At 40.8% G+C, this 24,079-nt stretch overlaps 1 protein-coding gene across 18 annotated transcripts in view; it reads right to left on the reverse strand.

The window, feature by feature from the left end:
* The window catches only part of MAGI2 (membrane associated guanylate kinase, WW and PDZ domain containing 2), a 1,187,450-nt gene that overhangs the window by 1,028,962 nt on the left and 134,409 nt on the right, over positions 1 to 24,079 (reverse strand). The window contains exon 2 of one of the 18 annotated variants that reach the window (XM_073328609.1): positions 13,548 to 13,645. The exons of 16 other annotated variants lie outside the window; for them this stretch is intronic. The gene's annotated coding sequence lies outside the window, so the exon portion shown is untranslated. Of the gene's footprint in view, positions 1 to 5,407; positions 5,475 to 13,547; positions 13,646 to 24,079 lie in introns of those variants that run through there. One more of the 18 variants, XM_073328610.1, reaches the window with a different exon arrangement.

Raw genomic sequence — 24,079 nt, forward strand, 5'->3', positions numbered from 1 at the left:
TGGCCCATTGATTGTTTCCTGGATTAACTTTCCAGCACTCCCACTTTACTCCCAGTCACATTAATATAGGAAAAATATGGTACATCTGATCTTTAGTTTTATAGAATATGATTCACAAGAAAAATTAATATAGAATCTTTTCAAAATATCAGCTATTTGGATCTATGAAATGGAGGCTGTAGTGCCTATGAGGAGGAACAGGTGACATTTCGTCCTCAATATTTCTATATCTTAGAGATTTAGGACACCATAAGGAGCTGATAGTATAAGTAAGTCCTAATTCTAGAAGGCCTGGTTCACAAATTGTTATAGTTCTATTACCCAGAGTATGAATGACTTCATTTATAAGATATTGATCCACGTGTAGGTTTTTTATTGACAAGCTCTTAAAATTCTCCATTAGCAACAGGAGTTAGGTTACAGAGCTGGAAAGGCAGTGCACCACACTGGTATGTGTACTGTTTCGGAAAGTCTATAACTGGAAGCTAAGAGGAACTGGGGAAGGTTCTAGGAGACATTCAGTACAGCTGAGAATCCAGCCCTGTAGCTGCAACTCTCTACCAGCATGAGAGGACTTAGGAATTCGGTGGGACAAGAGGGCGATAAAAAACTCAATTCCTGTCAAATGCTACAGTTTCCACCCATGCTTCTGAAGGACCTACACTGGTGGAGTTAGTATAGCTACAAAAGTTTGCTAGCATAGACTTGAATTATGGCCTGTGTCTGAATGTGTTGGTCAACAATGTCAGTGGAACAGCTGGCCACTAAACTGTATTGTGCCTTAGGTCAGCTAACTCACATTTACTGAAAACCGTTTTCAGACTTCATGAAGCATCAAGGTGAAGACTAGGTTTAGGAGTATCAAGGCTATCAAAGCTCTGTGTGGTTGCAGTTTGTGAGCATGGGGAACGCTTTCTTGTATGAGTGAGAGCTGAAAAATTATTTTTTCCTCTGACTTGTAAATGTTTGTTATAGCCTTTTAATGTTGTCCTTCCAGATTTACTCTCTCTCATTCATCTCTCAATAGAAGTATAAGAGGCGTAATACCTTAACGATTCCAAATAAAGGGACCGAAAACCTCATAGTACCATCCTCATGACCCAGCTCCACCCCACCATGAGATTAGGTTTCTTAATATTGTTGTTTACAGTAAATGCCACAACACCCACATAATACATTCTAAAACAGAAACTGAGGCCAACAAAGTGCACACTTAATTCAAATCTCTACAACGACAGGTGTAGTGTAATAACAGTACTAAGAGTTCAAATCCTGGCATTACTTTGCAGCCTTGAGCATATCACGTAATTGCTCTGCCTCAGTTTCCTCATCTGTAAAACAGATAATAGCTTCCTATCATAGGATAAGATCTTTGCCTCCTGGATGTTTGCTTCCTCTTTAGGTGGCTCCCTGTTCAGCAGTTCTTTGAAATGCTCTGTCCAGTGCATTTCTTGTTCTTTTTCAGTTGTTAGTAGGTAGCCTTGTCTGTTCCTGGTGAGAGTGTTTGTTGGTGTCTGCCATTTACCACTGATAAGCCACGTCATTTTGTAGGCTGTTTCTTGTTTACCACAAGCAGCTGCATCCTCTGCTTATGTTGCCAGATCATCAATATGTAGTAACTGCTCACTTGAAGTCGTCCCAGTTAACATTGTTTCGTTGTTATGTTGCTGATCAAATTAGGAAACATGTTCGTTTAAAGTTGCGCAATGCTCCCTTCTAATGCTGTTTGGCAGCTGCCTGCTTTGGCCACTGCTTGCAGGAAGAGCAGCCCACTGCAGCTAGCTGGTGGGGGCTTCGAACCAGGGTGGACCGGTTGCAGGCCCCCCACCCCAACAGCTCCCTTGTCAGCTCCCCACTCCCCTAAGTTCCCTGTGCTGCAGCTGCCCAGCAGGCTATCAATTGCCAGCAGTTTAGCTGTCCCTCCCCGCACTGCCATGTGCTGCTCCTGCCCTCTGCCTTGGAGCTGCTTCCGGGAGCCTCCTGCTTGCTGTGTGGGAGGGGCAAGCAGAGGGGGGCTAGTGTCAGGGTGTCCCCCTCCCCCCACTCCTGCCCCCCACTTATCCCTTCTCCTTATAGAGCAGGTGGGGACAGGACAGGGATCAGGACAGAGAGAGCTTGCTGACTGCAGCTGCTATCTCAACTTCCTGATCTTTTTAAAGGTAATGAACTTAGAATGGTGTCAGCATACTTAAAGGGGCAATGTACATCTCCTCCCCCCCCCGCACACACACAGGGTGCGTGTCTGTGTCTCAGTCTGCCATGCTGTCTCCCCTCCCTCCAGTCGTGCTTGTAGAGTGAGGCTCCATTAACAACAACGTGTTAACCCTTGAGGGCTTAGCTGAATGCTAGTTCATCATTTAGCAGTAAGGCATTCCCTAGGAAATACCCCACCCTCTAACTTCACCACCGCAACCAAGCTTCACAATCATTGCTGTGTACAGTATTAAATTGTTTGTTTAAAACTTATATTGTGTGTTTGCGCATATATATATTTTTTGTCTGATGAAAAAAATTTCCCTGGAACCTAACCCCCCCTATTTACATTAATTCTTATTGGGAAATTGGATTTTCTTAACATAGTTTTGCTTAAAGTCACATTTTTCAGGAACATAACTACAACGTTAAGCAAGGCGTTAAGCAACGTTAAGCAACTGTAATGCTGTTTGTCCACTCTCACAATGTGTTTGACCTCCTGGTGTGCCTCGCTATACTGCTCATGGTATTTGTCCTTTAGCTTCTGGGATTGTGTCAAACTTTTTCTTCAGGGCTTGTCTGGTTTCTGTGGCGTTCCATGTGCTGGGTGTAATCCACTCCTTCTTTCTCTTCTGCCTGTAGCGTAGACAGGCTTCACTGCTCTGTTTATAAATTACTGTTACTGTGTCCCACTTCTTGTTGATCTCCTCATCTGCATTCCCCTCCTCTTCATCAAGGTCTGCGAGTGCTTGAAACCTGTTCTTTAACTGCAGAACGAAGGCTTTCTGTATTTCAAGGGACTTTAGCTTGTCAATATCATAGTGTCTATGTCCCTTGTTTGGTGGGCCCACACTTGTCATCCCTTGAAGACCTGGCTTTGCAGATGGCACTCTCCTATCACATACCCAACACCATATACAAGAAAAAAACAACTTGACTCACATTCAGCCAGCAAATTGGACTGAAAATCAACCACAATAAGACCTATATCATGGCCTTAAATATTGCTTCACCATCACCAGTACGGATAAGAGGACTATGCAGAAACATTCACATATTTGGGCAGCACCAATCAGCCAGGACATCTGGAACAAAATCACTAAAGCCAGGAACACCTTCAGGAGCTTAAATACAGTCTGGAAGTCATCAAAATACAGCACCAAAACCAAATTCAAGATTTATCAGAGCTGCCTACTTTCAACACTGCTTTATAGTGCAGAATGCTGGGGAATGAGAAAGTATGACATGTGCAAACACTCTTCATTCCATACAACTTGCCTCAGAAAAATCCTCCATATCTTTTGTCCCAGAACAATCTCAAACCAAGATCTATTGACACAGTGCAGCCAAGAGGATCTGAGCACCATCATTGCCAGGAGGCGCTGGAGATGGATTGGTCATGTGCTTCGAATGGAAACTGATTCCATCACCAGAGTAGCAATAAGATGGACACCTGAAGGCAAGCAGAAACAAGCCTGCCCAAAAACATGGCGAAGAGCTGTGGAAGCTGAGCTGAAAAACCTGGGGCACAGCTGGGGAACCATTGAAAGACTTGTCAGAAACAGACAGGAGTGGAGGAGCTTTGTCATTACTCTAAATGCCAGAGGCGTAACAGGAACATGATGACGATGATCACAGTATGAGAGAAGGTAGATAATGAACATATCTGCTTCTGAATAAATTTAGTTTGTCAACCATAGGGGAAAAGTGTCATATAAGCTGTTTAATTTAAGAATAAGCAGTTCTTCTCCCAAAGGTGTTGTACCAATTTGCTCTGTAATCTATTCATCTCTCTATGTAGACAACTACATATTTCCATTACTGTAGCTTCTGAGAGCACCTCCCAAGCATTTGAAAATAGAAACAGCATCAACTTTCTTCTCTTCTTGTCTTCTATTAAAGATTTTAGGCATCCAAGTATAGTATTTGTTTAAGTTGACAAGTGTTTTGTTTCTGAATGCTGTACAAAGAATGGGGCTAATAGCATGGGACAGATACAGGCCTAGAGCAGTTAGAAGGTGTGCAAATTTCCACATACCTATGTCACAGCAATCTCCATTCTTACCTTCAATATCATTGCTATTCTAGACCCTGATCCTGCAGACTAAAGTGTGTGCTTCATTGTGTGTAGTCACAGTAAACTAAAGGGGACTTATGGGACCAACTATTCAAATGGCTAAAGTTACACATATGCCTAAGTCTTGCAAGATCAGAACCCTAGTTATTTCATTTGACTAATTTAAGAAAGAAAATGCTTTAAACAGTGAGTCCTGATTTAAACCAACCAAACAAACAATCCTTCTAAGGGCTTTTCTGCTCCCTATGTGAGGTTTATAGGGGGTCTTACCAGGAAGGAAGAAATTGACTAAATGACTCCAGAGGGAAGGCAGTAGAAAAAATACACAAAGTGCTGTCAAATGCACAAAGCCCATTGAAAACAGAGCACAGTTTTTTGTAAATTCTTTAGTTAAAGCAACTAATGTTAGAATCATAAAGTTAGAAATTTACAGCTAGAAGGGACCTGGAGAGGTCATCAAGTCCAGTCCCCTCTACTAAGGCAGGACAAGTAAACTTAGATCACCCCAACCGGGGTTTCTCCAACCTATTCTTAAAAACCTCCAGTGATGATGATTCCACAACCTCTCCCGTAGAAGTCTATTTCATAGAGTTTAACTACCCTTATAGTTGGAAAGTTCCTCCGAATACCTAATCTGCAGCAAGGGAGATTGAGGTTAAATCCATTACTTCTTGTGCTACCCTTCAGAGGACACCGAGAACAGTTGTTCACAGTCTGTTTGCAACAGGCCTTAACATATTGGTAGGCTGATCAGGTCCTGCTCTCTCCCCACACCACTCCGAGATTTCTTTTCTTAAAAACATTTCCTCATGCGTTAGGTTTTCTAAACCTTTTATCATTTTTGTTGCTCACCTCTGGACTCTCTCCAATTTGTCCACATCTTTGCTAAAATGTGGTGCCCAGAAATGGACACTTCTGCTGAGACCTCACCAGTGCTGAGTATGTTACCCAGGGTTTTTTCAACCCAAAACTCTTGAAAACTTTTACTCTGAGAGGCGGTGTCAGGAAATAAATCAGGGGAGACACGGCTGTCCGACCAAGAGTGCTTTCACTTAAAGCTGAACTTTACTAACCTGTTGCGGACATGTGTATAAGTGCGTGAGACTGAGTAAAACACCCAACATCCTTGATAATTACCAAAGCTGAGTTGTGGCTCTCACGTGGCACAGCGGCAGCCCATCTGCTAGTGGGGAACACAAGATTCAGGACTGGACTCTCCCTCTGGATGCAGAGTCCCCCAACCTCAAAACTTTTCCCCCTTATTTATACATTACATTTAGTAATAGAATGACATGTCCCTTAAAGAAAACTTGTTAAGCAATCAGTTCCAATGGTCAAGCAAGAGGCTCCTTCTGATTATTGATTAACCAGGTGTGGGTTTTTCCAGAGTTTGCAGCCTTGAGGCCCCAGTAGACATTCCTGGGGCACATCCTGCACTAAAAGGCGTGTATCAGCCACTACAACACAATTCTTATCAGGAAGGATGCTGGGCCAAGCTGCCCTTTCTGTGGCACCCAAAACCCCCTCCCCTGCCGCCTTGGTCAAGCTGAGTTTGCTACATGGCACTTTATGGCCTGATGATTTAGCTGGTTTAGCAATAAGCCATAGTGGTTTCAGGCACTTTCCTGGTTTGCTGACATCTCCCCGTACAAGTAGAACAGGATAGTTACCTCCCATGTCTTACATCCAACACTCCTGCTAATGCACTGCTTTTTCACAACTGCATCCCATTGTTGAGTCACTCAATTTGAGATCCATTATAACTTCAGATCGTTTTCAACAGTACTACCACCTAGCCAGTTATTCCCCATTTTCACAGATTCTAAGGCCAGAAAAGGCCATTGTGATTCTGTGTAACAGGCCTTAGAATTTCCTCCAAATAATTCCTTAAGCAGATTTTTTTAGAAAAAACATACAATCCTTATTTTAAACATGGCAGTGATGAAGAATCCATCATGACCCTTGGTAAATTGTTCCAATGGTTAAATACTTTCATCGTTAAAAATCTGTGTCTTATTTCCAGTCTGAATTAGACTAGCTCAGGGTTTCGCAAACTTAATTACACTGCAACCCCCTTGTGATAACAAAAGTTACTACTGGACCCTGGGAAGGGGGATTGAAGCATGGCAGTGGGGCCAAAGCCTGAGCCCCGCCTCCCAGAAGGGGGGCCAAAACTGAAGCTTGAGGGCTTCAGCCCCGGGGGGGGGAACAGGGTACGGAGGGGGCCGTAACCAGAGACCCGCTACCCACGGCTGAAGCCAAAGCCTGAGCCCCGCCACCCAGGGCTTCAGCTTCAGCCCTGGGCAGTAGGGCTAAGGCTTTGGCTTCAGCCCCGGGCTCCAGCAAGTCTAAACGCCAGCCTTGGCAACCCCATTAAAATGGGGTCGTGACCCACTTTGGGGTCCCAATCCAGAGTTTGAGAACCTCTGGTCTAGCTTCAAACTTCCAGCCATGGGATCCCGTTATCCCTTTCACTGCTAGATTGAAGATTCCATTATTAAATATTTGTTCCCCATGTAGATATACTGTAAACAAATTACCCATTCACCTTCTATTTGCTAAGCTAAACTTAGCTCTGAGTCCACCACTGTAAGGTATATTTTTCTAATCCTTTGATCATCTCATCTCTCCTCTCTGAACCATGTTCAATCAACATCCTTCTTGAATTGGGCACCAGAAATGGACACAGAATTCTAGCAATGGTTGCCAGATACAGAGGTAATAACCTCTCACTACTCCTACTCGAGATTCCCCTGTTTATGCCCCCTAGGATTGAATTGGCTCTTTTGGCCCCACCATCACACTGGGAGCCAATTTTCAGCTGATTATCCACGTCTTCCCCCCAGATCTTATCCAGAGTCACTGCTTCCCAGAATACAATCCCCCATCATGTAACATGGCCTATGTTCCTCAATATATACAGTTACATTTAGCCATATTAGAATGCATATTGTTTTCCTGCACCCAGTTTACTAAGTGATCACATCGTTCTTGATCAGTGAACTGTCCTCTTCATTATTCACCATTCCTTCAATTTGTGTTACCTGCAAACTGCTGATTTTATGGGTTTTCTTCAAAGTTATTGATAAAAATGTTAAATAGCATAGGACCAAGAACCACTTCCAGCGGGGTTCCACAGGAATGACTCCTGCTCGATGACAATTTCCTGTTTATATTTACATTTGAGACCTTTAAGTTAACCAGTTTTTAAACCATTTAATGAGTGCCATGTTAATTTTAGATCACTAGTTGGTTTTGTTTTGTTTTTTTTTTAATTAAAATGGCATGCGGTACCAAGTCAAACACCTTGCAGAAGTCTAAGTCTATTATATCAACACTACCACCTTTACCAACCAAACTTTTAACCTCATAAAAAGAAATCACGTTAGAAAACAGATCCTGTCAAACTATAAACCCATGTTGATTTGTATTCATTACATTACCCTCCTTTAGTTCTTTATTAACTGTGTCACATATCAGCAACTCCATTATCTTGCCTGGGATTGATGTCAGGCTGACAGGCCTATAAAGTACCTGGTCATCCTGTTTACCCTTTTTAACCATTGGCACAACATAAGCTTTCTTCCAGTTTTCTGGAACCTCCCCAGTGCTCCAAAACTTATTGAAAAAATCAACATTAATGATCCAACAAGCTCCTTAGTGAGCTCTTTTAAGACTCTTGGATGGAATTATATGGATTTCCTGATTTTAAAACGTCTAACTTTAGTAGTTTCTGTTTAACATCCTCCAGAGATACTAATAGAATCTATCACCATATAAGTCTTTTTCCTCTGTTTTTCCCCAAATACATAAACATTTCTTGAACATTTCTGATTTTTCTGCATTGTTACTGATAATTCTACTATTTCTATCTAATAATGGACCAATACCATTGTCAGGATTTTTTTCGTTCACAATATATTTAAAAAAATTTTGTCCTTCATTCTGCAGGCCATAGGACTTTTCTTAGCTTCCCTCAGCTTCCCTTATACACTTTCTACAATTCCTGACTTCTGATTTATATTCATTACTATCAGCTTCCCCTTTCTTCCATTCGTTTTTATTAATATTTTTACAGCTGCCTTCACTTCCCCTCTAAGCCAGCTCAGCCTTCTTCCTCAAGTGCAGCTTTCTGGACATCTAGCAAGTTCTTAGAGGATTCCAATTATCATTCACATTTTTCTGATTAAATTCTCTCTCCCACTTAATTTGACTCATAATGGTTTTCACCTTTGTAAAACTGGTCCTATTAAAAACAGTGAGAGAGAGGGAGAGGTTAGATGACTGGTCTGACTTTTATTCTCCTTGCACACTATAAATGTGATCAAGTCATGATCACTTGTACCTAAGCTACTATTAACTTTCAGTTTTGTGATCAGTTTCTCCTTGTTAAGACAAGGTCTAATATAGAATTCCCCTGTGTTGGCTGCAACACTTCTGACATTAGGAAATGGTCATCTATAACGTTTAGAAATTCCAAGGATGTTTTGGTACTGGCAGCATGAGACCTTCCAGCATATGTGACTCACACTGAAGTTCCCCCTTGATCACACATGGTTCCCCCTCCTATAGAGAGGTGCATAAAGAAGTGGTCATCCTATTCCCTAGTGTGATTTCGTGATCCATAGCTGACACTTAGTAGTATCCCATTTTGTGCTTTATCTATTAGTGTCATTTAGTCAGCGTATTAAATTTCCATTGTGGAAATGTAGGTTCAGATTCACACTGGTCACAAAGTGTGTCCAGTTGTCCATTCTGTAAACGTTTCTTCTGGTTAAAAAACCATCCTGCTATCAGGCATACATGGAAGCCTGCACTCAGTCTCAGGAATGGAACAACAATGAGATTGGATTTAAGGCCATTTCAGGAGAGGAATAGGAGCACTCTTGCACAAATCCTTGCACTATGACAATGCTCACTTTCATTCCTCTTTCAGAAGCTTAAAATCTCTCTTTAAAAGAAAATATATAAACAAAGAGGGTAGATACCACAGTATACCCTTTGGGGCCCTTGATTTATATCTTGGTTTAGCACTAAAGCTAAAATTAAGTTTGGTGATTCACTCCTAGTTCCATGAGTCCCATTTGTAATCTATGGGGTCTTTGCCATGGACTTCCATGGGAATCAAGTTTGGTCCACCTTGTTTGTCACTCTGTTAACTTGAAAAAAAGAAATCTTTGGGTCTGGAAAACTTTGTATTTAATTTTACATCAAACACACACACAAAAGTTAAAAGGTAACCAGATGCTCAAAGTAATTAATATTAACCAAAAAGGGGAAGGAATACAAGCCAAAAAAAGAAGAAAAAAGAATAATTTAGATGTTTTTAAGTCGACAGAGCCTCATGACATTCATCCTAGGATATTTTAGGAACTAGTTGAAGCAGTCTTCGAATCATTAACAATTATCTTTGAGAACTCATGGAGAATGGGTGAGATCCCAGACAATGGTGCTGGAACCAGGGTCAGAAGGACATTCCCCCCCTTTTTAATAGGGAGCAGGGGGCAGCATTGTCCCCCCAAACTGCAAGCCTTGGGCAGGTGCAGAGCAGCACCTCCAACCTGAAAAGCAGCCCCTGCTGGCACTGCTCTGCAGTTGCCTGAGGCTTGCATTGGATAAGATCAGTGCATAACTGGTTCTTCTTTCGTATGGCTTGTAGCAACGACTACAAATTTATATCTAGATTTGATAATCAGCAGATTTCCACAGCAAGTGAGCTGATGAATGTCCTTCAGGCCCCAGACAAAAGAAAGAAGGGGACACTGAGATATGATGCGCTCCATCATTTGTGCCTGGTTACCATACAGGTGTTTGCCTCATTTTCCATTTAAAGAGTGTGTGTCCACATCTCCCATGAGATTCAACCTGTACCAATCTTCCCAACATAAATCAAGACCCGGTGGTTCCCTGGCAGGGTCAATGATGAGCTGTTTGTTTTGAGCAGTCGAAATGCTCCACGTGACTTTCCATTGAGTCTCAGCACTGAAGTTGGGTGTAAGGATCTTAATGCGGTTCCATGGAGGGTTGCGGGATTTTAATTTTGTCTTTGGCAAGTTCTGCAGGTCACCGTGCAGTGGGATCCTTGTGCTTGCATTGACATGGTTAAGAAAGCGAGATGTCCGAGCAGCTCCTCTAATCTGTGGAGGCTGGATGTGTGATAGGACTGCGAGTCAGTCGACTGGAGTCGATTTGAGCATCCCTGACATTATGTGCATAGTGTTATTGAGTTGAGTGTCAGGGAGTTTAGTGTGACTGCTATGAGACCACACTGGAGGACAATACTCAGCTGCAGAATATACCAAGGCAATTGTTGTAGTTCATAAGGTCCAGGGACTGGAGCCCCATGATGTTCTGGCCAAGATAACAACCTTCACATGGTGCTTCTTTTAAGTGTTGGTGTTTTTCCATGCTCTGTGCAAATTCACTAACATAGCAATGTTGCCAATTGGCCACTGGACGTCATATTACCAACCTCCCAGTGAAAATAGACAACAGGTTGAAAGACCATACTCAAAGAGTAGTTATTATTAATGGTTTGTTGTCAAACTGGGAAGGCGTATATAATGGGGTTCCATAGGGGTCAGTCCTTGATACAGTACTATTCAATATTCTCACTAATTACTTGAATAATGGAGTGGGGAGTATTCTTAACAGTTGTCAATGACATTAAGCTGGGAGAGGTTGCAAGCACTTTGAATTCTAATTCTGTCTTTCAAAAAAAACCTTGTCAAATTAGAGGATTGGTCTGAAATCAACAAGACAAAATTCAATAAAGACAAGTGCAACATACTACACTTCGGAAGGAAAAAAAAATCAAATGTACAACTAGAATACATTCTCTTGTTCCTCCCACCCAAACTCCTCCAGCTTTTTCCATATGAATTCAATGCTCATGGGAGGGGGGAGGAGGAGAGAATGAAAACTTGAGGACTTCAGTCTCAAGTTATCTGAAAAAAAACAAACAGCTTCCCCTACCCTGCTCCAGTTAACGTGCCTCAGCCCTGATTTGTGGTGACCAATTTTCAAAAGTGAAAGGACAGTGTACTTTCGAGGCCTATTCATTCCTTGGCTTTTTTGTGAAGCCTGTTCCCAAAGTGCTAGTTATTGACAACTGTGACAGTTGTTTGTGGAGCATGGACACCTTTCCACTAGGAAATGCACTGAGACCAAGTCATAGCCAACAGGTCAGCAAAGGTAAGAGCCATCAGATGTCTGAGTCATTAATGAGACATGGTTTGAATATAAATCAGCAAAAAGGCAATATATCACATTACTAACCTCTGCATTGCCTAAATTTTCAATGTTGCTAAAATCATTTTAATTAAAAACAAAAATCAGAGGCTTGGTTTGATCTTTTCCCATTTCTCATGTCATGGCAATGGATTTCTACAACAAATCGAGAAAAACAAAGATCACAGGTTAAAATTCCAGTAACATCTTGTTGAGTTTCATCCCCAGCTGGGATCTGAACTTACAATATAGAGCAGCAGAAGGTAAATATAATGAAGTGAGACAACACAAGCCATTCAGCTGGCTTTTTCAAAACCAGTTTCACTGCAGTCTCACCGGAACTAAAACCATCACTTAAGCAAGCCACAATTAAACATTCAATAGCTCAGGAGTTGGATTACCAGGAGTCAAACAGAAGTACTTTTAGTTTTAAAAATAAAGTACAACTTTCAGATATCACAGGAAAATAATATCTGATATTGCTATGGATTTCTTTTGCTTCAAATAAATGCCCATTATTCAGAAGCAGTATACTGAAAAGCATAACAAGGATTGCAAAGAAACAGGTTCTGCAGTAAAATGACACCACAGATTACCTTTTAACTAGGGGTTGTCTGTATCAGGAAAAATTGTATCATTGTAACTACATCAATGTAGATACACCAGTGCAACCCCCTAAATTAGATGCACTCGCTAGCACAAAGGAAGGGCTTATACCAGCGCAATTTACCTGGTTAACTTACCACTTGGCAAGGTTATCAGTGCAGTTACACATGGGCACATTTTCCTAATCTAGATGTGGCTTTAAACTTTTGTAATGCACCTAGACACTTGATTGATGCAACTGGAAATTTAAATACACAAGCATGAGTGGAAATATGTCAGACACAAAGTGAAAAGGGATGATCGTGAATCAATCTGTCACCAGTAACAGCAATGTTATCACACAGAGAGTGAGACAGTCTTTCATAGTTAGGACATGAACCATTTAGGGTTTTACAGGACCAAAAACCACCATCTTAAACTTCTCCCATCACTCAGTAGCTACTGCAGTTCAGGAATGCAGATTGTGCGGTCGTAGTTCTCACAGAAACCCCAGTATGATTAGTTTATATTTCATGGCCACGTTTTTCAACAGAGGCAGTGCTCCCTTCCCAAAACTGGGAGCAGCAGGTTTGTCTTCAAAGCAAGACAGATGTGAGCAGACTATTTAAATTATCTCCCCCCACACCGCCCGCATGCTTTATTCCTACTGTTACAATAAACAAAAAATTGATTTTATGAAGGCTGCCTGGTTACTATATTCAGCGATCAGAGACTGCCAAAGAGAAGAACTGTAGGTACCAAACCCAGTCAGACCTGAGTAAGCACAGTTAGTACACAAGGTACTGCAGCCCAAAGCTCAGTTCAATAGTGAGAGAATTTTCTCCACCATGGGAGAGGTAAAGGCTGCAGGACTGACATCTGAAAGGGTACACTCAGATCAGAAGGAGAACAGAGATGCAGCAAGCCTTACAACCATGATGGAAAGTAGATCATGTTGCTATCTTTAAAATGGGAATGCTGAGTTGGAGACGTTAAATTACACAGTCATTAGGACAAATAATGCCAACATTGGTTTAGACTAGGTTTCAGGAGAGAAGGGTTTAATTCCCAGCTCTGCTAGACTTTGTCCTTGGACAAATGACTAAAATCTCTGTTTACCTCAGATCTTCATCTCCTTCCCCACCACACTGGAAACATTTGAAACTGAAAAGTTTTAACACTATCCCCTCACACATCTGCAGATCTGCAACACTGTAGTTGTATTACCCAAATGCAAAGCCCAGACAACCCATTAGTCAAAACATGCAGAGTTTCGTTTTAACCAAATAGAAAAAACCTCCAATATTTGTTTCACTTAATACATGTATTAGTGGAGTCCTGAATGCAAGTTAATACAATCTGTAACGAACCTTGAAAAATAACGAGATAGTCCAGTGCCATGATTCAAATCTTGCACATAGGCAGAAATACTTTAGTATTCAGTATTTTAAGTAGTACAGACCTTGGATGTGATGACCAATTTCACACTTGAGAGAAGCCTGTGTAGTGATTTAGACTGTTGCCAGGGATTCAAACGATCTTTGATCATCAATTACTTTGCTAAGGAAAAAATACATTTTGAATAAAAAATTTTCCAAGTTTACCTTGAATCATTTTAAACCACAATTTCACAGACTACATACATTGATAATGGACTTGTTCACGGTGGAGTCATTTATCAGTTTAACAGCAGTGGTGACTAGATGTTTCTGGGTTACTAGTGGAGCTGAAAAAAATAAAGCCATGCATACAGGAGTCTAAAGCTGTCACCATATGGAATGCATCCTGTCTGTGGGAATTCAGGCATTCATAAACAGCTTGCTGAACAGTCTAACTTACAGCTACTTCAGCGACTGCTGTAATTACACTACACTACGCACGTTAAAAGAACATTAAGGTTGCAAGTCAAGCATGCAGAAGCATACACGTAGGAGCCGGAGGGGGGATATGCCGCTGCTTCCAGGATCCGTGCAGAGGGGACAAGCCCCCGACCCCGCTCTCCGGCGGGAGCTTGAGGGCTGGATTAAAAGGTCTGAAGGGCCGGATGTGGCCCCCAGGCCGTAGTTTGCCCACCCCTGGCATACAGGCTCCTTCCTGGCACTCTAAGCACAGTCCTGAGATGACCATAATTTATACTTGACACCAACAGTTCCCTGGGTAGCAGGGCTATCGGAAGTAAACTTTCAAAAAGGCACAGTGGATGTATAGGATTCTACATAGGGGCCCGCTGGGTCAAATATGTGCATATTGAGACCAAAAGGATGGCATGTAAGGTCTCTGAAGAGCCAGTGGCAAACTGGTCGTCACAATCATTTCAAAATGTATGTAAGGAAACTATTTAGGGAGTGATGTATCTTAACTCCAAGGCTTTAAGTCAGATAACCAACAGATGACATGTCTTAAACAGGTTCCTTTCAAGCAGCATGTAGCAGACATTTATCTCCCTGTCTGACAATTATGTGTGTCACACTGTAAGCTTATTTATATATGGAGCCAGATGGGAATTAAAAGATTTCAAAAACAATTGACATGAGAGGGAGGCCACGGGGGCGGGGAAGGAGAGAAGAAAAATCAGCAGAGAGGGTGCCCTGTTTAAGAAGAACAAAAAGTACAATCTTGATATATCTAATGGTATCACGAGATACCCTGTGTCTTTCGCCAGGGATGCAAGCTGCCAGTGTGACTTGTTTCATGAATGGATGATCACAACCAAGCCTGGCTGTAAAGTGCTAGAAGGGCTACTTTGGGTGAGCATTGCTCTATAAGACACACACACATACAAAATATCTAGTTAAGTAAGTCTAGGTTAAGGTGACCAGATGTCTTGATTTTATAGGGGAAGTTGCAATATTTGGAGCACCTATTACTCTCCACCCTCATTTTGATTTTTCACTCTTGCTTTCTAGCCACCCTTGTCTAGGTTCTAAAATACACATTATGATTTTATATGCAATTCTTTGTTGCCAATACTTCTACATGCTTTCATTCAAATCTCTATACTTCCTCACAAGTAGAGAGGACAAGGGTTGCTCACACTAAGGGCAGCTGATAGCAAGATACCTCATAGTCCTGCATACCCCCAGGAAGTGTCACAAGCCCCCTGTTGGGAAATGGAGGAAAGCGATGGTGCAGTATGTCCCAGCCACAGCTACAGCACACTCCCAATCTACACCCTAGGCTAAGGGCTCGGAACAGTGGTTGGGGAAAGCCCTGCATAGGAGGTAGTTTAAGCCCACTTAAGCATCTTTACGCCAATCTGGAAGCGTAAAGGAGCCTTAGCGTAACTGGAAATCAGCCACTTAATAATTAGGCTTGGGTCACTTGCAGCCATAAACGGTGACGTGAAAAGGAGTAAAATGGTATCATGTCTTTTTATTTTTGTGATGCATAAAGAAAGCCTGAAGTATGCGTTGTCTTTCTACCCCATTCCCATTTAGTCATGTGTATTAAATGCTTACTTTTGTTTTTTGGATGACTTCAGTGATTCAAAGTTAGAAATATTTCTTCAGCCCTTACTTGAAAGTGGGGGGTGGGGGAGGAGAAGGTGTCACCCCAAACAGGATGGAAAGTCTCATTATGGATCTTCATGCTATGTGGTATTGTAACATCTTATGAGGACAGGATGCACCAGGAGGGCAAAGATGGAGACCAAGAAGAAATGTATCCAAAAGCAGTCCTATAGCTAAACAAAAATGTGTGCATGTGTGGGAGATGCTGCTGTTCCACCTATTGCTAATAAGGCTTGGAGACCCAGTAAAGCAACAGATTCTTTTGCTGTTCCTGCTTCAGATTCATTTGCTCAAGAGGTTTTCACTTTCCCTTTTTGCTGACTGTCAGCACTTTCCATCTCCTTTTAAATGGAGTCTGTTTCAATGGGACAAGTGAGTAAGTGCTTTCTTGAATCAGGGCCTAAGCCCTCTAAGTGTCTTATAGAAAAAAAATAAGCACGTTAGCTAGGTTTTCGTGTTGAAATCAGTGGTGAAATGGAGGACATTTAAATGTCCATCATTATGCTAAATTGGTAACTGTCCACTGGGATAAGTCGAGAATGTCACATCTTTGAGTTAATGTTTCAGTGTTGTCTGCAGACTGACTGAATCTAAATATCAATTTATAGCCTATTTGTTTTTGAAAGGTTATCTTTACAGACCTAAAGTCCACACATTTCAGTTTTCCAAAATGTGAGCTTAGATTCCAATGCACAATTCTACTCAAGGGATGGAATCAGCAACAAATTCTATGCCTGTAGAATTTGAGGCTATACCAGGGTGAAACAGGAGTTTTGCCATTGACTTCAGTGGAAGCAGGATTTCACTCCAGGCCACTATTATAGAGGTAGACCTTAAAGCTAAGTTAAGATAACATTCCTTGCAAAATTCTTTGAACATAAACAGAAATGTCTTATGCAAGTCACCATCAGTGCTTGAAGTTCACTAGAACAATCCAGGTGGACAAAAGCGATGTTTAAGGGTGACTTGATCAGTGTCTATGACTACCTACTTGGGGAACAAATATTTGATAAGAGGCTCTTCAATCTAGGAGACAAAAGGTACAAGATCCAATGGCTGTAAGCTGCAGCTAGACAAATTCAGACAGGAAATAAGGGGTATTTTTTGTTTTTTTAAACCAGGGAGGGTAATTAGCCACTGGAACGACTTACCAAGAGTTGGAGGATTCTCCATCACCAGCAAATTTTTAGAACAAGATTTGCTGTAGTTCAAACGGAAATTATCTTGGGGCTGTTCTATGGCCTATATTGCACAGGAATCACAATGGTCCCTTGTGGCCTCAGAATCTATGAATTTAAAGGAGTACTAAATTGTTTTTATATGCTTAAAATATTAACTTTTGCTCTTTGTTTATTACTCTCTTAAAAGCTTGAAGATCATTCTTCTTTCTATAGCAGTTGTTTCATTCTCTTTCTAGGTTGCTGATCCCATTGCTGTGCTTTACCTCTCCAATTGCTAATCACTTATCAGGAGCTGAAGAGGGACTACTGTCCCTGCCTTGCAGGAACAGAGTCATGTTTCTGTTGTGGGCTCCTCCCTCTATAAGAAACATCTCCCTGTCTTTGCTTGTATTTTGAGATCTACTGTTCCATTAAAAAAAAATAATAAAGTTCACACAAGCCCTTGGTGGGATTCAAACTAGGTATCTAAACTTTTTTTTTTTTAAAAAAAGATTTACCTTTTAATTTTGGGCCATATCATAAGCCTAAATTGACAGTTCTATTGGAAGCAACAAGCATTTGCCCCATCTGAAGAACTGGTCCATTGTGTTTAAATTATAGGCATAAAACCTGGGGTGGGGGGGAAAATACAGATAATCCAACCACCTTAGGGCTGGAGTTTTATACAGGTCTTCATTTAAAACCCCCTGCTCTTCCCCAAACTTTTCACATTATGGTGACAGTTTAAAATTAAACAGAGGTCCCTAAAATAGCCCACATAGGTTTCAAACTAAAAATCTCTTTTATGTACTTTACTTGGAAGAACTGATACATGGAATATGAATAATGTTCTCATATTTTTCCTTTGGTATTATGCAAAAGAAAAACAAACATTTGCAGTTCCCTTTTCACACATGTGGGAGTCACTAATGATTTGCTTTGATAACTAAATTTAGCTCTATTTTTCACCATTAGGTGGCACTAGCAATGTCTATATTCATTTTATTAAAAAAAAACTCACACAAAATAGTATCACGTTATAATGTCCATAGTTCTTTTTATGGAGCATATTTTATTGGCATCACAGAATTCAGCTTGTGAAATACATTCAGTTTATCAGCATGTGTTTCATTTACGTGCCCTATAATTATTAAAGTGCTTGGAATAATATTTTATAGAACTATAGATTGATTTAATGCCACAATGAAAGATTCTGCTTTAATCTTTAATTATTTCACTGAACAGCAGGGACTAGAATTTTGCTAGCAATAGTCTCATCTTCCATGATGGAACAAGCCACCCTCGTGAACTCATTGAGTTCACATCTATTCAAGTTCAGAATATATATTTAACATTAATAAATGTACTGTGTTTAAGGCTATAGTCCTGAAAACACTTAAGCACATGTGATACATTACCCACACCACCATTGTCGTGAGTAGCTCCACTGAACATACAAGTAAAACTATGAACAACCGTAAGTGTTATTCAGGACTACTTTATTCAAATATAGTTCCATGATTCATGTATAAATACACACTGATGTAAAGCACAAATTAAATTACAGCCAAACATCAGACCCTGATTGCAATACATGGCATATGTTACTTTGTATCTCATTCAGAAGTTCCATGTACAGAACCTTAATGTCTTAATCCTAAAATTAATTTATAATAAAATGTACAGTGATTGAGATTAACTTTACAATTCTGGTTAATAAATCTATATAACAGGTGTTGGAAATGCTCCATGTGGTGACCTCTAAATAGAAGGCCACAAGAAAGGAGGTATATTATAAGGGAAATCATTTCAAAATCCCTTCTCCCTCCCCCACAGTATGGGGATCCATTGGATCTGAGCTTGTGTCCTACTGGTCAAGCTATATAAATCAATCTTTAGGAGTGTGCATGTATAGAACCTTCCCTTATCCCCAAAACACGGATTTTTATGAAGACACCAACCCCACTATGCTTGGGGCTCCTAGCGGCAACTTCTCCCTTCCCATTCCAATTATCAGGGAGACCATGCAGTGGTAATCTTCCTGGATGACCTTAAACGAAACAGAGCCAGTCAGGCTGGCTCTGGGTTTCATTCAAGCTCTAGATAAGCTAGGAACCTATGCACATGTGTATTTTTAAGTATATGAAATCACTGGGACTACTTAAATGCTTAAAGTTAGGCATGTGTTTAAGTAACTTTCTAAACTGTGGCCTCAGACGGGGGAGTGCTAGCCACATTGTGAGACTCACTGAAGGTCATACAATATCATCTGAGCCTACTGTAAGTCCACTTCCAAAGAAATACCTTTTCTTTGCAATAGAAAAAAAAACCCACAAACAACTACAGCCCTACTAACTGGAAGGAAAAGATAAATATACTTAGGTAACTAGATTTTCAGAGACTATAAGCAATGAGCATTGCATAAAAATATAGATGAATAGATGACAGGAAGTAGGCTCCTCACAACGTTTGAAGAGTTCACATGGGCCAGCAGCTATAGTGAATATTTTGTTTGACAACGGCCTAGACCCTCTTTTGTGTTTTACCTTTAAACAGCATAAGCTAAGAGTATGGTGTGATTCATCAGGCCCAGGGAGCAGTGGGAGAGGGGAGATATATAAGTCCTAGGCTAATTAAGGTGGGGTTCCCTGTAGACTAAGGAAGGTTACTACAGGTTAATTGGAGCACTTGTAGCCAATTAAGCCCATCCGTAACCTAATAAAAAACCCTACTTCAAGCAGACCGGGTGCAGGTGCAGGATAGGGAGAAAGGAGCAGGACTGGGGTTTAGAGGTGTGTTGCTGAGAACTGAAAGACCAGAGAAAGGGAGACCCTGCTCGAGCAGGGAGACTCCATACCCCAGTGTCAACGTCCGAGGGTAACCCTACCCAAGGGGCAAGAGGGTAAGAAACCCACAGAGGTTGAGAGGGGCTGGGGCTCAGAGTGAGGAGCAAACACAGACCCCTTCCCTGTTTTCCTCCTCTATCACCTTCCTGGGACATTAGCGGGGCCCTTGGTGCCCCAAGAGCAGGAAGCAAGGGTTGGCATCCTAGCCCCCCCACCAAGAAAAGCATGGGACCCGCCATACCAACAGTGGCCATTTTGTCAGAATGGGTAACATAATATTATTGGATCTCACTGATAGGACTCAAAGTTGTCATATTAATCTCTCTGAAATTGTATTTTCAACCCACTACTACATGTGACCTTTAATATCAGGGCCTATAATGCACTGAAGTCACTTATGACTACAGTACTCAATTAAAATAATTCTATTTTAGATTATGTGTAAGACGACAGTAGACACAGTGATCTCCCATTTAATGTAAGAAATAACTAAAAGCATGTGTATCTATCATCACTATGTCTATATGACATTTGGCAGATCATAAATAGATTGGCATTTTTTACATTCAGTTTGGAATGGTTGGTGATTTTCCATGTAATTGGACAAATCAAGATGTCTCATGAAAAATTCTGTACAACAATATACTTAGTGTAAAATGGAAGAAGAAAGATCTCAGTCTATTTCTCTTCCCAAATAAATACTATCACTATTTTGGATCCTTCTACTTTTATTCTCAGACCATAAAAGAAAAAAAAACTTGTATTATGGTACAGATTTACAGCCTTGTATCCAATAACTTGAGGGAAAAAAAGCTCTTAAAGTTGTCTTTTAAAACTACAACTGAATTTCCCAGCTTTCAGGTGTTTAATGAAGTACAGAAATGAAGTTAAGGCCCACAAAAGCCAAACGGAATTCTAAGGTTTAAGAAGCTCTAACCTGGTTGATTCCGACTTAGGCAATTCACAGGGCAGCTAGTGTAACACACAAATAGTTTATAGCAACTCTAAACATAGTGCAAACCACTGCAGAATCACAACACAAGTAATTGACCAGCAATCATCCTCCACCTTCATATGCCCTGAGACACACATCATACCACATCCCATCCAGCCACCCACATCAAACCACACTTGCCCTGGCATGGCATGCCCCCATATCTGGCACCAGTCCCTGCAAAACTGGCTTTGGCAGTCTTCCTCCATGTGTCCAACCCATATGTCCCACAAACTCAAATTCCCCTGGGGTTGAGTTGAAAATATCAGTGATCACTCTGATTATGCCGTAAATTTGAGTGACTACCTCTTTGTTAGTCATGTGCAAAGTAGAGTTAACATATAGGAATTGCCTGTACCATTTCTATTCATGCAATTTGAAGACAAAGCCTCTTAATGCCCTGTTTCCTTAGAGTCCATGTCTCACATGCATTTTGTAAGACAACTAAGACAAGAGACTGCAGCAATTTCATTTTATACTTCATAGGAGTAAACTTTGCTTCTCCAGACTGGGCCGCTAGAAGTCCAGTTGGCTCCAGCAGGGCAGGCAGGCTCTGTGCCCAGCTCCACACAGCTCCTGGGAAGCAGCTGGGATGTCCCTCCAGCTCCTAGACAAGACAGTTGAAGAGTTCAATGCAGTCCAAGGCTTCCTCAAAATGTGAAGATATTCCTTTCCAAATTTCAATAGATTTGGAGGTTGCTGTTGTCTTTGTCTGTTTGTGTGATATCTTTACACGTCACTTCCCTACATCCACTGCTACTCGATACTTAGACTCCAAACCAGCCTAAGATACCAGTCCTTACCAAGACAAACAAATACAAAAAAAAAAAAATTTGGAGATTGAGACAACCAATGGCTATGGGGTTATGTTATCATTTTCTGGGTTAAGAACACATTCAAGAAGTAAGTGTCTAAGTTCTCATATATCCCAAACTCAATGCCAGTTTTCACCCAGAAGTTTCAAGACAGGTTTACCCTGGAATAAACGGAATTTCAGGTGCATTGCTTAAAGTTGTGTGAACTTGAAAGAAGTGCCAAAAAAAGTTAAAAAAAAATAATCAAGTTTATAATGGAAAAAATAGCTGTAACCTTAATGGTGATTAAAAATCTCATTTTAGTGCTCTGATTGTGGGCCAATATTTATAGTTTGTTATCATAGTCCTCACAATTAACTGCTAGAATGAGGAAAATCATAACAATTACAGTGAGAAAATTACCAAATCTAAATCAACTTGCCTAAAAGTGTAGAATTATTCTCTACAATATATTTTCTACAGTTTAGTATTCTACAGGTGACTGATTGATAAGGAATAACAAACAGCAGTAGCCAACCCACTCCTAAGAAACAAAGATCCCAGTTTTTTAAAACATCCTTATATAGTAAAATCTCACCAATCCCCAAACTGTCTAATTTGAACAAAAAAAATGTCCATTTCTCAGCAAAGATTTAAAGAGGACACTAAACTTGCATTTAGCCTTGAATTTATAAAGCTTTGAAGACCAAAAGAAATATTTTCACTATTAATTCTCCTCACCATTTAAAAAAGTGTTTTTTTAGTAAAAAATTCTTTCACAATGTCTGAAACCTAAACACTGCAGCACTTAGAACCTGAAAGTGAAATTATAAAATAAAACGGCTCTCTCTGTCCAGGTTGTGAGAAATGCAAAAAAAAAAAATAGATGCAAGAACATTAGATGACCTTACTAACACAGGAAAATAAAAAAAATTAAGATGATAGTGTTCCTTTAATACCAGTCAGCTAGAGCAAGGTCTCTTTTTACTAGGATCTTATTAATTTACCAAAAATATTCTACTGTACTTCTACATGAAGTATTATACATAATTAAAACTACAACTGTCAAAATAAATGACCAAAAGTACATTATCCTTGAAATCTTGTTGCACTTGGTCACTTACTGGCTAATTCACACAATTTCCATTGCTGATATCCTAGTGTATTGTTTAACAACATTGATTCTGGCACTGAGATTTGTGGGGACTCCATACTGATTTACCAGTGTTTATAATATCATCAGGTGCCTTTAGTTCTGTGCGAGTAGAAATGGCAAAGTGTCCATGCCCTCAACACTATAGTACTTTACTGTTCTGCTATCTTCACCTTTCTAGTTTGCAGGTTTTCTGTGTCATCCTGATGCAGTAATGCACCTAAGCATATGCTCAACTTTAAACATGTAGGTAGTCCCATTGAATTAAATTCATGTGTTTAACTTCATGCTAAAATGTTCTCCTGGGGCAGGGCCTGTGTGAATTACTTATGAGATAAATTTGCTTTCTTCTCTGCTTCAATGTTTTAGAAATACAAACAAAGGAATGAAATCCTTTTATTTTTACCATTTGCTGTTAGCCACGTCTAGCTATTCCACCCGTTCCCCCACAATCTGTCTCAGTGAGCAATCACCACCACATTTATTTATTTACTTAGCTGTGTGGTTAGAAAGTGTCACCCATATTTATGGGGGAAATCCTTCATTTCTACAACCAACGTACAATTTATAGCATCATCAGAAACCTCAACCAAAGACAACAACATTTGCTGATGTGGAAAGTCTGCGGATTTTGTAGATTTGGGCTCTTCCCAACACTTGCTTTTGCATTTTGTTGAATTCAAGCAGCTATTTTAAAAATGGGAAACTTACACCCTTTATATCCAAAAACAGACGTTCCAGAGAACACTGAACTATTTACCTTTGGGAGGGCACCTCTCAAGGAAGAGGCAGCAGTCTACGGAAGGAGCCAAAACCACAGTGAGATTTGAACAAAGGAAATACTTTTTAAATTTAAATTCACAAGGGAAAGCATTTAACTCAGAATCATCACTGAGTCAGGTATGGGTAGTCTCCAAAACTGCCTACTCTAACCTTAAAGAGCCATAGTCAGAGAGTCTCCCACTCAACCAGCGGTTCAATGGTCAGCAGACTACTTGGAGAAACCAAAACCCAAGGACAGCTTGCCCTTAGATTTTCCCTCTTTCCTCAGGAAACCAGGACATTCCTCTTCCCCACAGCAAGTGGACAAAAGTCTGAAGTGTTCATCTGACTGCCACGGCAGAGTGAGGAAGCAGCATTGATGAGCTCCCAGTCACCCCTTCCCTAATTTTCCAGTAAAGACCTCCATTTTGACACCACACCTCTGATTAGAGCTGGGGGAGTCCAGAAGAGCAGGGGACAGGTGAGACTAGAGGTGGTCAGGGCAGTCCCCAAGCCTCTCTCCACATACCCCCACCAGAGCTACACTGGCAGCATGGCCACAGATGCTCATCTGCCTCACCTCTGGGATGTATAGACTTATAGATATTAAGGTCAGAAGGGACCATTATGATCATCTACTCTGTCCTCCTGCACAATGCAGTCCACAGAATCTCACCCACCCACTCCTGCAATAAACCTCTCACCTATGTCTGAGTTATTGAAGTCCTCAAATCATGGTTTAAAGACTTCAAGGAGCAGAGAATCCTCCAGCAAGT

This window comes from Lepidochelys kempii, chromosome 1, assembly GCF_965140265.1.
Source record: "Lepidochelys kempii isolate rLepKem1 chromosome 1, rLepKem1.hap2, whole genome shotgun sequence".
NCBI lineage: Eukaryota > Metazoa > Chordata > Testudines > Cheloniidae > Lepidochelys > Lepidochelys kempii.